Genomic DNA, 17028 nt, shown 5'->3' on the forward strand with positions numbered 1-17028 from the left:
TATATATAGGTCTTTATTTATTTACTATAATAGATATATGACTCTCTGGCTTTTATATCATGATGAAAACAGTTTGGAAAATATGCAGGAGGGGGTATATTTGTGAAACTAATTGCCATAGGATGTCCCATAGACTTTCTATTTTTTAATTTATTGGCATCATCAATACTATATCAAAATGGTTACCATTGTAGGGAAAAAAAGAACAGGGTGCCACTTGCCTGTCCAGAAGATGATCTACCTTACTCATTGTAGCAGGGAAATACCAAGAATACCACGGATTATGTACACTGCTCTTGCTTCATGACCCTTAGCCAGAATTTCATCACAGGGCCACCAGGGTACTGGGCAGGCCACCACCATCACAGAAGGATGGATACTTGCCTCTATGGAGAAAATACCAGAGATACCACCTCTTGAAATAAAGTAATGATGTATCATTATTTACCCAGTCACATCTTCAGTAGAAAATGTATCTGTGATCTACTACACTTTTCTTTTTTTCTTGCCACTCATACTTAACAGCCATATGGGCCCTGTGCCTCACCCATACCCTCTTGGATCCTACATTTCAGCACACACGACCCAGCTTCCAACCGGCCAATCACTGCATTCCTTTGTCAGGGGCTTTCCCTGACCTGCAAAGTGCTCTTTGCCTCCTGGTGCAGCCGGCAGCTCTCAGTCAATGATGGGTGAAAGTAGGTGCATAAATACCCCAGCTCTCCCCCTGGCATGTGTTCACTTCAGACTCCCAGAGCTTCCTCTGCAGAATTAAGTTCCAGTTACCCATAGCCATACATGCCTTTACAACCTCCCTCTTCTGCTGTCTTCCTGGCCTTACCTCCCCTCCCCAATCCCCCACTGGTGTTACCTTCCCTGTCAAACAAGCCACCTTTACTTGACTCCTTGTCTCAGAGGCTGCTGCTGGGGAAAGAGATGAAGCCTGAAGCAAATGAAAGAATACTTATTGATAGATGCTACCCAGAACATTTGCCTAAATCACAACTTCTGATTCAGATAGAGGAATTGGGATTATGCGGGCTTTAAGTCAAAATGATTTGCTCATAATTTAAATCACTGGATATATAGATTCATTTTACCTCACTGCTGGTAATTTTTTCCATAACTGAGCGCTCCATATAGTCATCAAGCCCTCAGTATAGCCAGCAAACCTACTCATGACAACTCCGTTTTGAAAGTGTCTGGGTGAAGGGACTGCACCATGCAGTATCCTCTCCTCCAGTAGGGCCTGGCCCTGCACTGAAGAAAGCTCATCACCTACTTGCTTTGGCCATAGGTTTACTATTGAAAACACATGCAGCATTTTAAGTGATCGCAATTGTTTCTAATAGAGCAGCCAGGATTTAAATGCAGCTCAATTTGAGTTGAGACCAAGCTCTGAGCCGTGTGCATAACTGTGGTGCTGGCCCCTGAAAGCTGAAAGCAGGGAAGGGCTGCTCACAGTGGCTCTTTGGGCCATGGCTGTGTTAATCCCACTGGAATAAGGACAGCAAATAAGGGATTAGGAAAGGACTGGTGCCTGAGTCACCCCAGAGCAGTTCCAGGTCACATGTGCACCAAGACTATGTGACATTTAGATGTCTCGGGTCACCCCAAGCCAGATTATCTTAGTCCTTGCTTGGCTTTGCCACGTGGACTTGGAAGCTCACACTTGTAAGCATCCTTCTTACCCTTCAGAAGAAAATAGATGATGAGTGTTCAAAAGGTGTATGAAGCAGATTGGCTTCCCCTGCTTAAGCCAGACCTTAGGAAAGCCACAGAATCTTCTCCAGTTACCTGAGAAAGGGCTATAGGAGCATTCTCCTTCCCTCCTTCCTCTCTGTCCGCCTCTCATTTTTTCCTCTCATTCTGTCTCTCTCACCCCTGCCCCCCTCCCACACACCTCTCTTTGCTGCCTTTCTGGGCAGCAAGAAATCTCTGAAATTTAAAAACAGATATTCTCTGACATGGCTTTGGGTAAGGTCATGTGACACCGGGCTGCCCCTCAGACATTTTTCGCAGCTGCTACCTCTCTCCAACGTACCCACCCTGTCTCGGGGTCTCTGTAGCATTCCTAGTATATGAATAATCAGGTCGAATGCACCAAGCCTTGCAAGGAAGTCAGTTGTCCTAAAATTCTGATTCCCAGAACCACAGCGAATGATTTCAGCTTATTTACTGGGATCAAAAGTTGGCAAATAACCATGTCTGAGGACGAGAGACTGTTATATAATCATCCTTCTGCAGAGACAATGAGGTCACATGTTTGCCCATTTAATCGCTGGTCAGGGACATGTTTGATTGCAGATAATGTGCTCACTGGCCCACAACTTAATTACTGAGTGTCTGAATCAACGAAGCTTTCAGATGTAGGTCTTGCCTAATGGTGCATCTGTTAGAGATCATCGCCTCCATTTGGCCTCTAAACGAAAGGTCTGGGGGATACAGCAGGCCATTGCTGGTGCTGTTCTCAATGACCTCTCATTGAAAAACACGCCAATTCCCACGGTTTATTTTCTAGCCAGCAGTAGGCATTATTGTTTATATCCAGAACCAAATGGAACCAGTGAGTCCAGGGTGGCAAATACTGGTAAAGCGTCTGTTGGAAGCACCAAGGAAATTTATACCACAGCCATTTTAATGTATTTGCAGCTGGAGTCCAGTTATCCAGACAGGAGGGTTTCAGAGGGTAGAGGGTAAGGGGGATTCCTTTCCCGAGATGGTAAAGAAAATATGTTGGGAAAGGTCTAGGCAAGTAAGCAACCAATAAAGTAGGGCCAAAACGTTGAGTCTATGGGTTGGGGTCCCCACAGTCTATCAGGATCTAACAACAGAGTTCGGAGCCCAGTGGACCTCATTAAGGGGTATGTCTCCTGGCTATTTCTTCCTTCCGGAGGCCCCACCCCACATATGTGTGTGGTCTGCCTGAATTCCAAGTGGAGCTCCCACCCTACTCCACCCCGGCCATCATTATCACACCATGCTACCTGCTGATGACTTCAAGATTTGGGGGAAAAATAAGTTCGGAGTGGGTTTGGTTTTTTTTTTGGTATTTTCTTATTTGTTGAGGATTTAAGGAGTGTTCATCTAGGCACAATTGTGGGTATTTAATCACTAGGAACAGATATGCCTATTTCCTTGCCTGCAAATTCGAATCAATGCAGCATGTCATGAGAAGTTACAATAAAGCTGGATTCATCCAAATGATTCTACACCACTAAGCAAGGGCCTAATTTCCAACACTGAGCAGAAATGTCCACGCCCTACTGGGTGACTAGCCCTCTAGAAGTGGAGATGTCTCCTTTGCTTCTTTAAATGCCTCCCACTGAAGGCAGGAAAATTCAGCTGTGGCTGGGTCAGGAGGGTGAGAATCACTGAGCCGGAGAGTCTCTGTGTGAGGCCAGAGCCGGAAGAGACGGTGTAACACAAAGCAAAACAAAGCTATAAATCATGAAACCTTACCCGATTTTGTTTGGTTGGTTTTTGTTGTTGTTTGCCTAAAGCCTGCCATTAGCTGTGAGGCAGTGTGGCTTGTGTGGGCGGGTGGATTGACCGAGGCTGTGTTCCCAGATGCTTCTGAACAGAAAGTCCTCTAGGACCCTGTCCTGTCTGGTTCACCATACATGTATGAGCAGTATTAAGGAGCAGGAATAGTTTCCAGAGAAGCTTAGAGCCCTTCTGTATGTCTAGAGCCCCTAAGCAGCCCATACACCAGGGTGAAACTCTGCCTGCTCCTCCCCGCCCCATCGCTCCCCCCAACTGGAGATCACATTTGAAAGTCAGATTTTCCTGCGTTTGCTTTGCAGCTCATCCACAGACAACGGAAGCCTAAGGGGAAGGCCCCCCTCCCTCTGGAATCTGCATCTTGAATATATCCTCAGTGAACCCGGGGAAGAGCTGGTCATAAAAAGGGGCCTCGTTATCTGATAGTGCACTTCTCCTAGCTGGGGGTGGCACTGAATTATTTTGTACGTTATGGGAGTCAAACGTTATGGGAGTCATGTTTCTCCTTTAATAAACAAGCATAGGTTTGAAGGATATGAGGTCAAGTGCATCCCAGAATCTGAAAATGATTGCTTAATTGAGGTTGTTTTCTTTCTCTGAAGAACACCTTTAGGCAAGGGTAGTGTTGAGGCTGTAATCCTATTTTACAGAGGAATCCCCTCTTTTATAATCAGCATGTTTATTTTTCTGACTTTGTGATTTGCCTCCAGTGTGGGATCTAAGCAGGTTCGGTCATTTGCTTAGAGGAAAAATGAACTCAGTGTAGAAGCTCTGAGGTTTGTTCGTACAGCAACATGCTGACAGGTCGTGTTCTCCCATGGTGGTTGCTCGGTGTGTGGTTTGTTGACTGAATACATGATGATATCTGAATGTTAGGACAGTATAACCTCTCCTTTGGAGAAGCACAGCAATTTCATTAAAAGGATGTGAGGCAAGGAACTAGCTGTGGGCCACTTTGACGCATATATTCAGCATCAGATTAAAATCCCAAGGGCGCATCAATTACCAAGTTAAACGCAGTTTCTATTTCAAACTAGATTGCAAAGCAGTGGGATAATGCCACCCACCTTCAAAGGGAACTAAATTTAACTGATCAACCTGTGCTCTGCGTTTTGTCTTGGAGGGGACCCCTAATGCTAGGTCAGCCCAGGAAAGATCATGGGGATGGCACCTGCAGATTACTAGCGTTCCTTACATGGACCTAATCATAATGGAGGCTTTTTGTAAAACTTATAACTGCTCCAGTTAAAAAGGAGGGATTTGGGTAATTATTAACCCCCACGCCCTGGGCCTAATTTTTAAAATTCTGCTGTGTCATTCAGCTACTCAGGAAATAACCTTGGAAGCAAAGCTAATTACTTTCCAACCTGCGCTCCTAAAATGTAAAATAAAGATCATACAAAATCAGTGGTTGAGAAGATTCTGGAGAGCCTCGCTTGTTCCGGATGGCTTCTGCTGCAAAGGCAGACGCGTTTAAGCGTCCCACGCAGTCCTGAACCCCCGCGGGGCCTTTCACCCCGCCTCCCGCATGATGTGGGAAATGCCACGCCAGGGGGTGAGCGGGAGCCCGGCGGTGAAGGGGACTGGAAGCGCGGCGGTTTTGTGGGGTGGGGCCGTGTGGCTCCCAGCACTCAGCCTAGAGGCCCCGGAGCCACCGGCCACTAGGGCCAGCGCCAAGCGTGCTCGGGCACCGCTGCTTTACTGCAGCTGCTCAAACCGGTGTTGTTTCTAGTTTTTCTCTCTCTCCTAGTGAACCTTCAGCGACTTGTACCTCGTTTCTCCCCCATGGAAAAGTTGCACAGTAATTGGTTGTTTTCAAACCTGTAAGATAAATAAGGCTGTTTCATCCTGATGTGTGGATTTTTGAAGAGCCATTGAGCATAAAGCCTGTGAATTTTTAAAATCACATCTTCATGGAAAATAAAACTCTCTTTTCCTGTAATATATGTACTGTCCAACGTGAATATGGAACTTGATTAAGTAAGTCCTGTAAACAGTGAATTTGGGCCTTAACAAAATAAAATACATACTAAATTAAAAGCTCTCAAAAACCCATTGAATTTGTCTAATGACTCTGGTCTGTACTATGATGCAAATTTGATTTGAGGGACTGCATTAAAATAGGAAGACAGTTTCTATAACATTGAACCAGAATTTAACCTTGAAACTGAACATGGATCCTTTCTATATAAGCAGAGGGAACATCGAGGTAAATTTTATAACCCTCATTAGGAAGAAGCTGAATGGCTGGAGGTAGCACAATGCCACGTTATCTACACCCTGTTCTGCTGACAGTTGATGAGGCTGGCATGGTTTGTCCTGACTGATAATCTCCACCCCTTACTAGACGTGTAGATTAGACTCAGATCACCAGGCTAAGCCACGACCCAGTGAGATGTCTGTGCAGGACCCACGAGTAGATGGCCGCCCCTTTAGGAAAACCTAAGCTCATCAGGTCCTGCTGAGTCTGCAGCCAGTCACTTGTGTGCCACGATGGTCTCACCTATGGAAAGTGACCTCTGTGAAACAAACACGAAGGACTACTTTCTGCTTGGGATGTGAAGTATGTCTGATTTTTTTTTCTTTTTTAAAGGCAGGCACTGAAGCAAGGATGAAAGCATGGTGTTGGGGATCTCCGCTTGCCAGGTAAGTGACACTCTTATCTTTAAAACTGTGTGGTCTTATGGTTACCAAGGGGGAGGGAGAAGGGGTTAAAGGGGCACAATAATTCACAATCACAATATAGGCTGGTCATGGGGATGGTAGTACAGCACGGAGAACATGGTTAATGATCCTGTAACATCTTTCTGTGTTGACAGTGCCCATACTAGAGGGGGAGGATGTAATAGTATGGGCAACTGTTGAACCACTGTGTTGTATATTTTAAACCAACATAAGACTAGTACTTTAATAAAAAAAAATACTGTGTGGTCTTGAGAACTTGGTCCCTCAGATCTTCAGGGAGGACCAGAAGACTCTAGAGGGGAATAGGTGGTTTCTTTTTGGTTCATGATAGTATAGGCCATTGACGAGTTTCATAGAGACTTCCCACCCTAGCAGCAGGAGACACTACAGCTTTGGACGGCTGAGGTGTGCTCTGCCCCTGCCTCTTGTTCCCGTCTCACAGCTTTACTCATGATGGACACTGTAGGACCTGGGCAAAGGGAACTTCTGAGCCTCTATGGAAGTAAAATGCACTCACTACAAAGATCGTCCTTGGAAGAGTTATACCAATGGTGCCCGGTTCCTCAGGCAATGTTTAACTTCATTTGCAATGAGTCAGCCATAGATTTACCCACGGTACCCAAGAATTCAGAATGAGAAGCTCCACTTCGGCAGTGAGAGATTTGGCTGGCTCTTAAATCTCATTTCTCTCCATGTGGGGGAATACTAGCTCTCCGAAGATATAAAAATTAATTTAGCCTACATTCACATTTTATATGTACTCAAGTGTTTATTTGAACTCATAAAAAGCTTACTGACATAATTTAGAAGGTGAAGAACTAAAAATAACATTCCAAATACTGATCAAAATACTGTGGGAAGTAGCTTAGAGAACTTCCAATCAAAATCCGTGTTATGCGTATTGCCCTAGCCCTTTCCTAAAACCATCTCTCTCCTCAAAAATCACACCCTCCAAATGGTGAATTATTAAGTTGATTTGCTCTGCAGGGTGCCAAACACGAAGACAAATTAAAGAGCAGCCAACTAGAAGGAAGAGATATAAATGTACAAACAGGACATTTCTGCTAGTCTTAGGCATTCAGGAGGTTCATAATCTTCATACAAATATATAAAACTTTTTAGTGAGCTATTTTCATTTGAATCCACTTCCTCTTCAATTCTTCACATCAAGCCTACAGAAGAAAAACCAAAGGCAGTTTAGTTTGGTCACATTTTCTTGAGACATTTTTAGGCACAGCTTGGAAATCAATATGATAGGTACATAAGTACAAGTCAAAACCGAAGGCCTCATTTTCACTTGGAAATTTCATCTCTCCATTTCATGAATGTAAAGGGAACTATGCATAGACGGTGTGACCATCAACTTTAGCTCTTGTGATTTAAGTAATTCCAAACTAAATGAGGATGGTTTCCTTCTGAAGGGTTAGAGTGTAATGCTAACCTTATGTTTATAACTTGCAAGACCTTTGGTTGTAAATTTGCAGTCATGACTCCAGTTCTCCACCAGGCCCTATGTGCATCCCCATTGCCATGTAACCTTTTAGATTCCTACTATGGTGGGTGGAGTATGTAGTTCCTCATTTCTGAGTTTGGCCATGTGACTTGCTTCAGCCAACAGAATTAGGCAGAAGTGTCGATTGTCAGCCTCAGCCTCCAGAGGTACCACGTGTTTTTGTTCAGTGTCCTGCATGCCTGCCATTGCCATAACCAGCGTGTGCCCAGTCTCACCTGTTGATCCCAGGAGAAGGACGAGGAACATGGAGCGGTCCCACCCTAGCTAACACGCCCCAACTGACCCCTCTGTAGCACAGAGCTCCCAGCTGACACAGAGACAGAAGGGAGCCCAGCCTACATCAGCCTAGGTCACAAACATATGCACCACAATAATGAATGATTTAGTTCTAAGCCATTGGATTTTGGGGTGGTTAGTTATGCAGCAATAGTTAATTGGTAAGGTGCCATTTCTTTTCAAAGCTCTTGTATTAAAGGAATCACAGGACATTATTTACACATTTGTTTTCCATTATCCCTTGGTGTCATTCCTTATGTATTTTACTTACATGAATGGACTGAACCTTTTCTAAGAAATGGGACGCTCACATTCTTTTTTTATTACCAATGGCTGGAGAAAGACAGCTTCACAGACAAGGGCCTCCCCCTGCTGTGGCAGACACTGTGGCGTGGCTCTCTCCACATCCGTTCACAGCCACCTCCTCCCTTGCTTTTCTCTACTACAAAGGCTGGTAGCTAAATACTCTACTTTCCAGACTCTCTTTAAAGCGATAGCCAGGGGATCCATCCAACCAACAAGCTCTGAGGAGAATTCTGCTGCAGAAGTCTATTAGAAAGCTTTGCTCTCCTGTGTATTTCTTTCACAGTTATAAAGCCCATTGTGTCATTTAACATTTATAGCATTGCTGTGATGCAGTTTGTGTTATATCCATTGTTGAGATGAAATACAGACAGGTTCAAAAAGCAAAGTGTGCAGCTCAGAGTCTCAGAGCTGGTAAATAGAGAAGCTGGGGTTTGAACTCACATGTCCTGACTCGGGGGCTCCTTTCAGTCCACTAACAGGAAAGGTTTGGATGGTTCTCAAACCAAGGGGAGAAGGAGGACGGTATTAACAGTTACAATACTGAAAACATTATCAACACCAGTCAGCACAAGCTCTCATATTGATTTAGCTATTTTTTTGGTGGGAGGGGGGCTCATTTTTCAGTCCATGCCAGTCACTAAGAGGCAGCAACATACCACCTCCTTCCTAGCCCAGGGTTTCTGAGTGACATGCCTTTTGCAGACCAGCAACTTCACAGCGTCATCCCAGCCCCCCGTGCCAGGCTGTGTCCGACCTCTCACACACCCTGCCCTCTGAGTCTGCTGGACACTTCCTGCCTCTGTAACATGACAAGAACCTTCAGGCCTCTGCCTCCTTGCTTATAACTGTTGACTAGCTGCCCCTGCTCCCTGACTTCCCATGTCACACGCTGCATTGTAATTATTTGCTTATCTGCACCATCTCTCACCTCTCTCATCCTCTCTTTCCCGCATAGCTGTCCTGCCACTAGGCTGTGACCTCCTCAAGGGTATGAACATGTCCTCTTCATTTTGACACCTCACTGCCCATCATGACACCTGACACACAGCAGGGGCCTGTGGATTGATGGGTTAGACCCTTGGAGACATGAGAACAGGACAAGAACTGGAATTGGAGGTACAGCCAAACCTACTTTCCTCAACGTGAGGCAGCAGGAATGAGCAAGGGGCCACGCCAGAAACCAAGAGGGCTGATTTCATGATGATCAAAAAGCCCTCCAGGCCCACAGTGCTATCAGATCTGCCCTAGGCTACAGCCACAGCTCCATCATGGCTGGGGTGTGCTCAAGCCACTTTACTGCTCTGGGGGGCTAAGTGAGAGGCCCATGACAAGTGCCCTTGAAGCTGAGATATTCCTTGGGCTTCTCGGAGCAGCATGGAGGGGAAGATGAGTCATAGCAAATTGTCATTGAGGCTGATTTCTCTCCAAGCAGAGTCCAGGCCACAAAGCACCATCTGCAATCCAGAAATGGGAGCCGTTTCTCTGACTGGCTTCTCTGACTCTGCCCGCCACGTATCTTCTGAGATGGAGTGAAATCATGGCCATACCGAGAAATGTAGGATGAGCCTTTTGCAGTGACCCTTTAGTGACTATTTAAAAGCCCTAAGATGCCCCTCATGACTGGGTTCAATTTGTGGACCTCTCTGACTTTGAGACAGTTTTAGAAACATAGGGAAACCTTGATTTAGTTGCCCAGATCATCGTGGCCATGTAAGATGGCCACACTATTTGGAAAAATAAACACATGGAATTCTTTATGTGACACTCATCCCAGAGCAGCTGTGCCTGTGAACCAAGGGAAGCAGGAAAAATTGAGCCAATGCCATTGGCCTGTGCTTCATATGGGGGTAGAGAAATAGCTGACAGTGATGGTGTTGATTCTGAGCACCTACCATGCGCCACACACGCCACCACTGACTCTATAGTTACCTCACTTAATCTACAAAGTGAACCCGATACTGCCTTGTAAGAGGGGGCCAGGCAAGAGGCGGCAGACTCAACAGAGGGGTCATCACCCTTGACGTTCTGCGGACCACCCTGCCCACCCCCAGCCTCCCCACTCCCTCCTGGGTCCCAGCAGAATCCAAGAGGACTCAGCAGCCCTGCACACAGATACTGCTGGTGGCTAAGGTCACATAAGACCTTCCAGGAGTGCAAAGCCCCCAGAGGACCAGAGTGTCCATCCTTGGCCTTGTGGGACTCAGCGTGTTCTCAGAATGCCTGTTACCAGAATACAAGAATCCAGAGACTTGGGGTCAGGGCTCAAATTTAGAAATGGGAACAAAGGGAAGGGATCCAGAGCTAAAACTGCCCACGCTGTAGAGCATACTTGTTTGTCGGGTTGTTGGAATACAAGTGTGTTGGGCGGTATCCCAGCCCACACTGCTTTGCCGCCTAGATCACAGCTGTCAGCTCTTCTCCTGTGTCCTGTTCTCCTGCAGGGGACCTTTGCGAGAAAGATGTGGAATGAGAGGCAACCTGCGGAGAGGTCACTCTCCAGCTGCCACACACACCTTTCGTGCCCAAATCAGAAAAGGCACGGAGTCCTTCTTGTAGTTGACACTGGAGAAAGGCACCACACCTTGGCTGGTGCACAGTGATACAACAGATAATTCCCTCATGTCCCCCTAAGGCCAGGCTGAGGAGCATGTGATGTTTACGCCTTGCCATGACCCATTTATAGCTGCGTTACTCAGTCTCCACGGCCCCTCATATATCACTTAGGGAAGGGAGTCCACTCAACACTTGTCTGCATTTGGTCCTTCAAGCAGACACTAGGGTGCAGTGCAATGATTACTTCCTCCTATGTGGTGCAAAATCACAGAGCCATAAACACAGTGACACTCAAAAGTAGTTGAGAATAAGGCTGTTTTTCCTGTTCCATCCAGTTCCATGTGTGATGCCGGACCACACTCCTAGAGCTGCTGGCTGAAGCTTTGGAGTTTGTTCGAGGGCATCTGCGGGGTCCTTTAGAGTTTGCAAAGCACATTCACACACGTTGTCCCACATGATGATGACCACATGGAGAGGGAGGCCGTGCAAGCTGCAACCGAGGTGCCTTTGGAAGCTCACATGCCAGGGTCAGGGAGACAGCAAGTGCACAGCGTGGAGCTGCACCCAGGGAACTCCAAACCCAGAACTCTTTCTTGTATCCCAAACAGCCACTTATAAGGTAAAAGAAACAAAACTCTAAGTAAAAACTTCAGAAACACTTTTCTTAAACTAAGAAACATCCACCCAAATTGTCTTTTATACATCATGCAGCCTTTGGAGGCTAAAGTAAACATTGAAATGTTTCTACCAATAACTAGTAAGGCAGGGAAGATGAGAAAGGCACAAAGAGCAGGACATGTTTTTGTAAAACTCTGCACCTGAAGTCCAGATTCAAGTAGTGTTATGTGCTGGACGTGAGAATTTGAGTGACATTAGGGAACAGGCAAATGCACGGCAAGGCCAAATCTCATTACAATAAATTCAAAGTTTTTTTTAAAATTCTATTGTATTAAGAGTTTGTGGTAGTGCATATCAAGTCAGAGTTGGGGGCCAGCGACTGAGACAACATTGAGTTTGGGGAGCTCTTGGTAGAGAACGGCCACCGCTGGTGGCTCCTGGTTCATGCTCAGTGTCTCTCCATCGATCAGTAATGTCACAGAGATCACCTTAGACCTCACTGACTCTTAGTAGTTTTTGCAGTAACAAGGATGGTGCTGAGTGGGCCAGAGACTCAGTATTCAAATAAAAATCTCACTTTTGAAGTACTATCAGGCAAAGATAGAACTAAAGGTTTATAATCTTCTAAAAGAGTAAAACTAGCTTCAAGGTGTGTGTAACTCCCAGAAAATGCACATTAAAACCACAATGAGATACCACCTCACACCAGTTAGGATGGCCAACATCCAAAACACAACAAATAACAAATGATGGCAAGGATGTGGAGAAAGGGGAATCTTCCTACACTGCTGGTGGGAATGTAAATTAGTTCAACCATTGTGGAAAACAATATGGAGGTTCCTCAAAAAACTAAAAATCAAAATACCATTTGACCCAGGAATTCCACTCCTAGGAATTTACCCTAAGAAAACAAGATCCCTGATTCAAAAAGACATATGAACCCCTATGTTTATCACAGCAGTATTTACAATAGCCGAGGTATGGAAGCAACCTAAGTGTCCATCAGTAGATAAATGGATAAAGAATAGGTGGTACATATGCACAATGAAATACTATTTAGCCATAAGAAAGAAACAAATCCTACCATTTGCAACAACATGGATGGAGCTAGAGGCTATTATGCTCAGTGAAATAAGCCAGGCAGGGAATGACAAGTACCAAATGATTTCCCTCATTTGTGGAGTATAACAAGGAAGCAAAACTGAAGGAACAAAACAGCAGGAGACTCACAGACTCCAAGAAGGGACTAGTGGCTACCAAGAGAGAAGGGTTGGACAGGTGGTGGGGGGAGGGGAGGGGGATTAAGGGACACAATAATTCACAATCACAATATAGCTTGGTCACGGGGACAGTAGTACAGCATGTACGAATATAATTAATGGTTCCGTAACGTCTTACTACATTGAAGATGGTGACCACATTAGAGGGGGTAAGGATTTAATAATAACTGTTGAACCCCTGTATTGTATATTTGAAACCAGTGTAAGATTGTTTGTCAATGATATTTCTTTAATAAAAAAAAAAGAAAGATGCTTGGAACTTGGGTTTTAGTATTATTCCTCATTTTAGAAATTAGGAAATTAAAATCCAAAGGCTTAAATCACTTGTCCAAGGTCACAGAGCTAATTAATGGCTGGTCCTGGTTAAAAGCCTGTCCGGAGCTCTTTCCCCTACACTAAACTCTTTTTTAAAATTCATATAAAATTGGCATATCTAATCTCTACATAGTATTAGAGGCATCTTGCATGAACAACTGATATCATAGAAATGTATCTGTAGTGTATCAATAATTTGACTTAACATTCTTAATACTTGTTCTAATGAATACCAACATGTAATTTTAAAACTATTTCTTGTCTTTTCAGAATTTAGCGGCGTTTCTTTTTAATATTTTTTAAAGTAAAATACACAAATCTTAGGTGAACAACTTGATGAACTTTTTGACATGTGTATACCCACGAATGGCTTTTATTTTTACATAGCTCTTAAATAGTACCGTATATGCCAGCATATCCTCAAGCATATCCTCATTTCTCATTTGTGTGAGAAATGAACTAGTTCCTAGAAACAATTAAGTTTCACTTTGGAAAGAGAGGTTGGGGATAGGAAGGGAAAAGAACTTGCCATGGTCAGACAATTGAGAAATACTGGTTGAAGCAAAGATAAACCATTTTCTTAGCCTTAGGCTTTAAGGATACAAATGTGTATTGGCTGTGGAGATAGTACCATGTAGCATTTTCAAGAATTACTCAATTACTGAGCCATTTTTCTAGTTTTCTACCATTTGCATTTCACTTATCATTCATTATATCACAAATAGGGTCTATAGTGTTTCATCAGATGGATACACCAGAGTTTACTTAATCGTAATCCTATTATTGGACACTTAGGTTCTTAATCAGTTTTGCTGTCATAAAAGAACAAAACTTTTTCCACATGAACAGTTTCTTTAGAATGCCTTCCATCAATTCCTAACTGGGTTGGGAGACATAAAAATCTGCACTGGCTGGAACTTTATCCATCTCTTGAGCACCCACCCCCCTCATTATTTCCGCTAGTATAGCACCTGCTACACAGAAGCTACTCACTATCTGTCGTGGGAATGAATGTCTGTTTCATGACCATTTTCCGGCTTGTCTTTGTGAGTATCCTAAGAGGAAAATTGGTCACTCTTTTTTCATTGAGCATGTCTTTGATTACTAGTGAGGCTACACATTTTCTCATGCTTCTCTACTAATTATACATCTACTTTTGTGAATTTTGAGTTCGTTTCTTTTATCCATTTCTCTGTTAAGATGCTAGTGTTTTGCTTCCCAATTTGCATGGGCTCTTTACATAATTGTACATTTCATGCCAAACAATTTTCTTGATAGAGTTTGCTATTTAATGTTTGGGGTTTTTCTCCAGGACAGAAATATTTTGAAAATTAGCAAGGGTTTGAGGGATGATTTTGATGGCTCTTCTTTAAAAAGCTATCTAAGAAAGCTTAAATCAGTGTCTGTATTTTTTTCCCCAAGTCATTCCAATCATTATTTTAAAAGTTATAGCTAAATTTTACCCTTTGAAGCCATGATCAATGGACTTTAATTTTATCGTCTTAAAAGTGGTGAGGTAAACAATGAAGGATGTTCATGAACAGCAAATAAACCTCACTTTGGAGATGTGGGGTCTTGTTTATAGGCTGTTGTATATCACTCCCAGTCTTGAGGTGGGTTTTTTTTTCAAGTTACCCAGAACAGGAGCTTAAACTTGGCTACATATTGGAAAAGGCTGGGGAGTTTTTTAAAACCTCAAGGCCCAGGCAGCCCCAGACCAATGAATGACATCAAAGTCTATGGAGAGGGGATCAGTATTTTTCAAAGCTCTACAGGCCTCTGATGTGCAGCCAAAGTTGAGAACCATGGGCCTCAAAGCACTTTCCAACTTTAATATCCATAAGAAGTACCTGGGGATCTCCTACGACTGCAGACTGTGTCTCAGGAGGCTTGGGGCGGGGCCTGAGGTGGTGCCTTTCTAGCAATCCTCCCAGAGACTCTATTCCATTGGTCCACAGACCACACTGGGATAGTCAAGGGTCTAGAGCAGTGGTTTCCAGTGAGGACCAGGGTTGGACATTTGGGAATACGTGGAGGCATTTTTGGTTATTACAAGCAGGAGATAGGGGTGCCACTGGTATCTAGAGGGTAGAGGCCAGGGATGCTGCTATAAGCCTCTTAGAGCACCCGGAACAGCCCTTACCCCGAAGAGTTATCCAGCCAAAATGTCAGCAGTGTAGAGGTTGAGAAATGCGCCTGAAAGAAAATGATCCCCAACCTGAGCTGGGACAGCTGTGTGCTCTGGTGTGAGGGGAGTGGTTCCTTCTGGGACATTTGTGATAAAACATATGAGTGATTTTCTGATCAACTTTAATGAGATTAAGAGCCCTTTCTGGGAAATTAGATTTACCTGCCTTGCTAAATTAGCCTTGTAACAGTCTAATGGCCATTTGTCCCTAGTCTAACATTACCTAACCACAGTTTTTCCTATTCCAAGTTTTGCACTGGCTTTTTGAAGCCTCTTTAAGCAAGTATGAACTAAAGCTCTGACATGTCTTTGCAATCAGTTCATCAGAGAAATTGCTTTAAAACCCTTTTCCCTGCCAGCCTCCAAGCCACTTCCCTGGTGGGACCCTGTCTCTATGTCCAATCAGTGTTTACTAGTGCCTATTGTAGAGACATTTCAGTTCAGACTCTGTCTTCAGATCTCAGCTCTCCTGCTCACTAGCTGTGTCACTGTGGGCAACTGTTCTTCCAAAGTATAGGGAAACAGTAGTATCAAGCTTACAGGTTATTGTGAGAATAACTTTAATTAAAGCATCTAACCGAGTGCCTCCCAAATATAAGTGCTCAGTAAATGTACACCATTACTATTATTCTGAGACAAAGACCCACACAAAGCTTACAAGTCAGCACCTCCCTTCCTCCCCTTTCTGCCTTCCAAGCGAGATTCAGTCTTTGTCACCTTGGCTTCAAGCTCTTTGTGGTGCTGATGATTGCTGGAGGTCTAAATGGGTGGTGAGGATAATTGAAACAAGTAGAATAGAATTGAATTTACAAGAAAAAAAGGAGGGCTGGAGCAATCTGTGGGTAATTGGATTTAGGGGAAAGAATAAAGAGGTATTTGGGATAAGAAGACTCTAGGATGAAGGAACCTTGAGCTGATAATGAATCAAGAAAGTTTTTAGGTAGTTTTACTGTGTGTTTTATGATATAAACCTTTCTTAGATGAAAATTTGCATTCCTTTTTCAGGCCATTTTTGGCGAAGGATTTATGTTCCTTTGGGATATAGCTTTGTGCTTACATATGTTTAAAGGGTCTTAAAGGTGGAAACTAAAATACCTGATTTTATTTTGGTTCCATTATATACCAGAAAATATACTGGGCACTGTGGATACACAATGGGATAAGGTATCCCCTTTCATGGAGCTGTACATCTAGAAGGAAAGTCAGACAGTAACATAAGTGATGGCAGTCCACTCATCCATGGTGATGGGCACCGCTGTGGCAGGACAAACACAGGAGGCTACGGATGCTCTGTCCAGCAAAGGGGCTATGGAAGGCCTTTCAGAAATAGTATTTAAACTGAGACTGGAATGACACGTAGGAGTTCACCAGCTAATGATGGGGAGGAGAGGGACACTGGAAAATACTGTTCTAAGCATGCATAGAGGCCTAGAGTCTGCATGACACCTCTGTGAACTGGGAGAAATTCAGTAGGATTAGAGCAAGGAATGCCCTGGATGGGCAGAAATGCAAGATGGGAAAAAAAAACTGGTGAGTCTAAGCCAGTTAATTCAGGCCCTAAAGGTAATGGGGAGCCACTGAAGGATGTTCAGTAGGGCAGTGACTTTATCATTTCATGTTTTTTCTTTTTTTGAAAAGTCTGTTGACTTCAGGCTCTGGCAACTAAAAACAAGTGACAAAAGCAATCAAGATAATTTGGTACTGGCACAAGAACAGACCCATAGATCAATGGAACAGACTAGAGAGCCCAGATATAAACCCAAGCATATATGGTCAATTAATATATGATA

At 44.0% G+C, this 17028-nt stretch overlaps 1 protein-coding gene and 1 long non-coding RNA gene across 3 annotated transcripts in view; one reads left to right on the forward strand and one right to left on the reverse strand.

The window, feature by feature from the left end:
* Nucleotides 1-17028, forward strand: part of LOC140847541 (uncharacterized) — an 81735-nt gene that overhangs the window by 45523 nt on the left and 19184 nt on the right. Inside the window, exon 2 of the long non-coding RNA XR_012127600.1 lies at nucleotides 6098-6150. This is a non-coding gene — a long non-coding RNA (uncharacterized lncRNA). The remainder of the gene's footprint in view (nucleotides 1-6097; nucleotides 6151-17028) is intronic.
* The window catches only part of SMPX (small muscle protein X-linked), a 49455-nt gene continuing 39359 nt past the window's right edge, over nucleotides 6933-17028 (reverse strand). For both annotated transcript variants that reach the window (XM_017659441.3, XM_017659443.3), the window contains exon 5: nucleotides 6933-7361. The gene's annotated coding sequence lies outside the window, so the exon portion shown is untranslated. The remainder of the gene's footprint in view (nucleotides 7362-17028) is intronic.

Source organism: Manis javanica, chromosome X (genome assembly GCF_040802235.1).
Source record: "Manis javanica isolate MJ-LG chromosome X, MJ_LKY, whole genome shotgun sequence".
In the NCBI taxonomy this organism is placed as follows: Eukaryota; Metazoa; Chordata; class Mammalia; order Pholidota; family Manidae; genus Manis; species Manis javanica.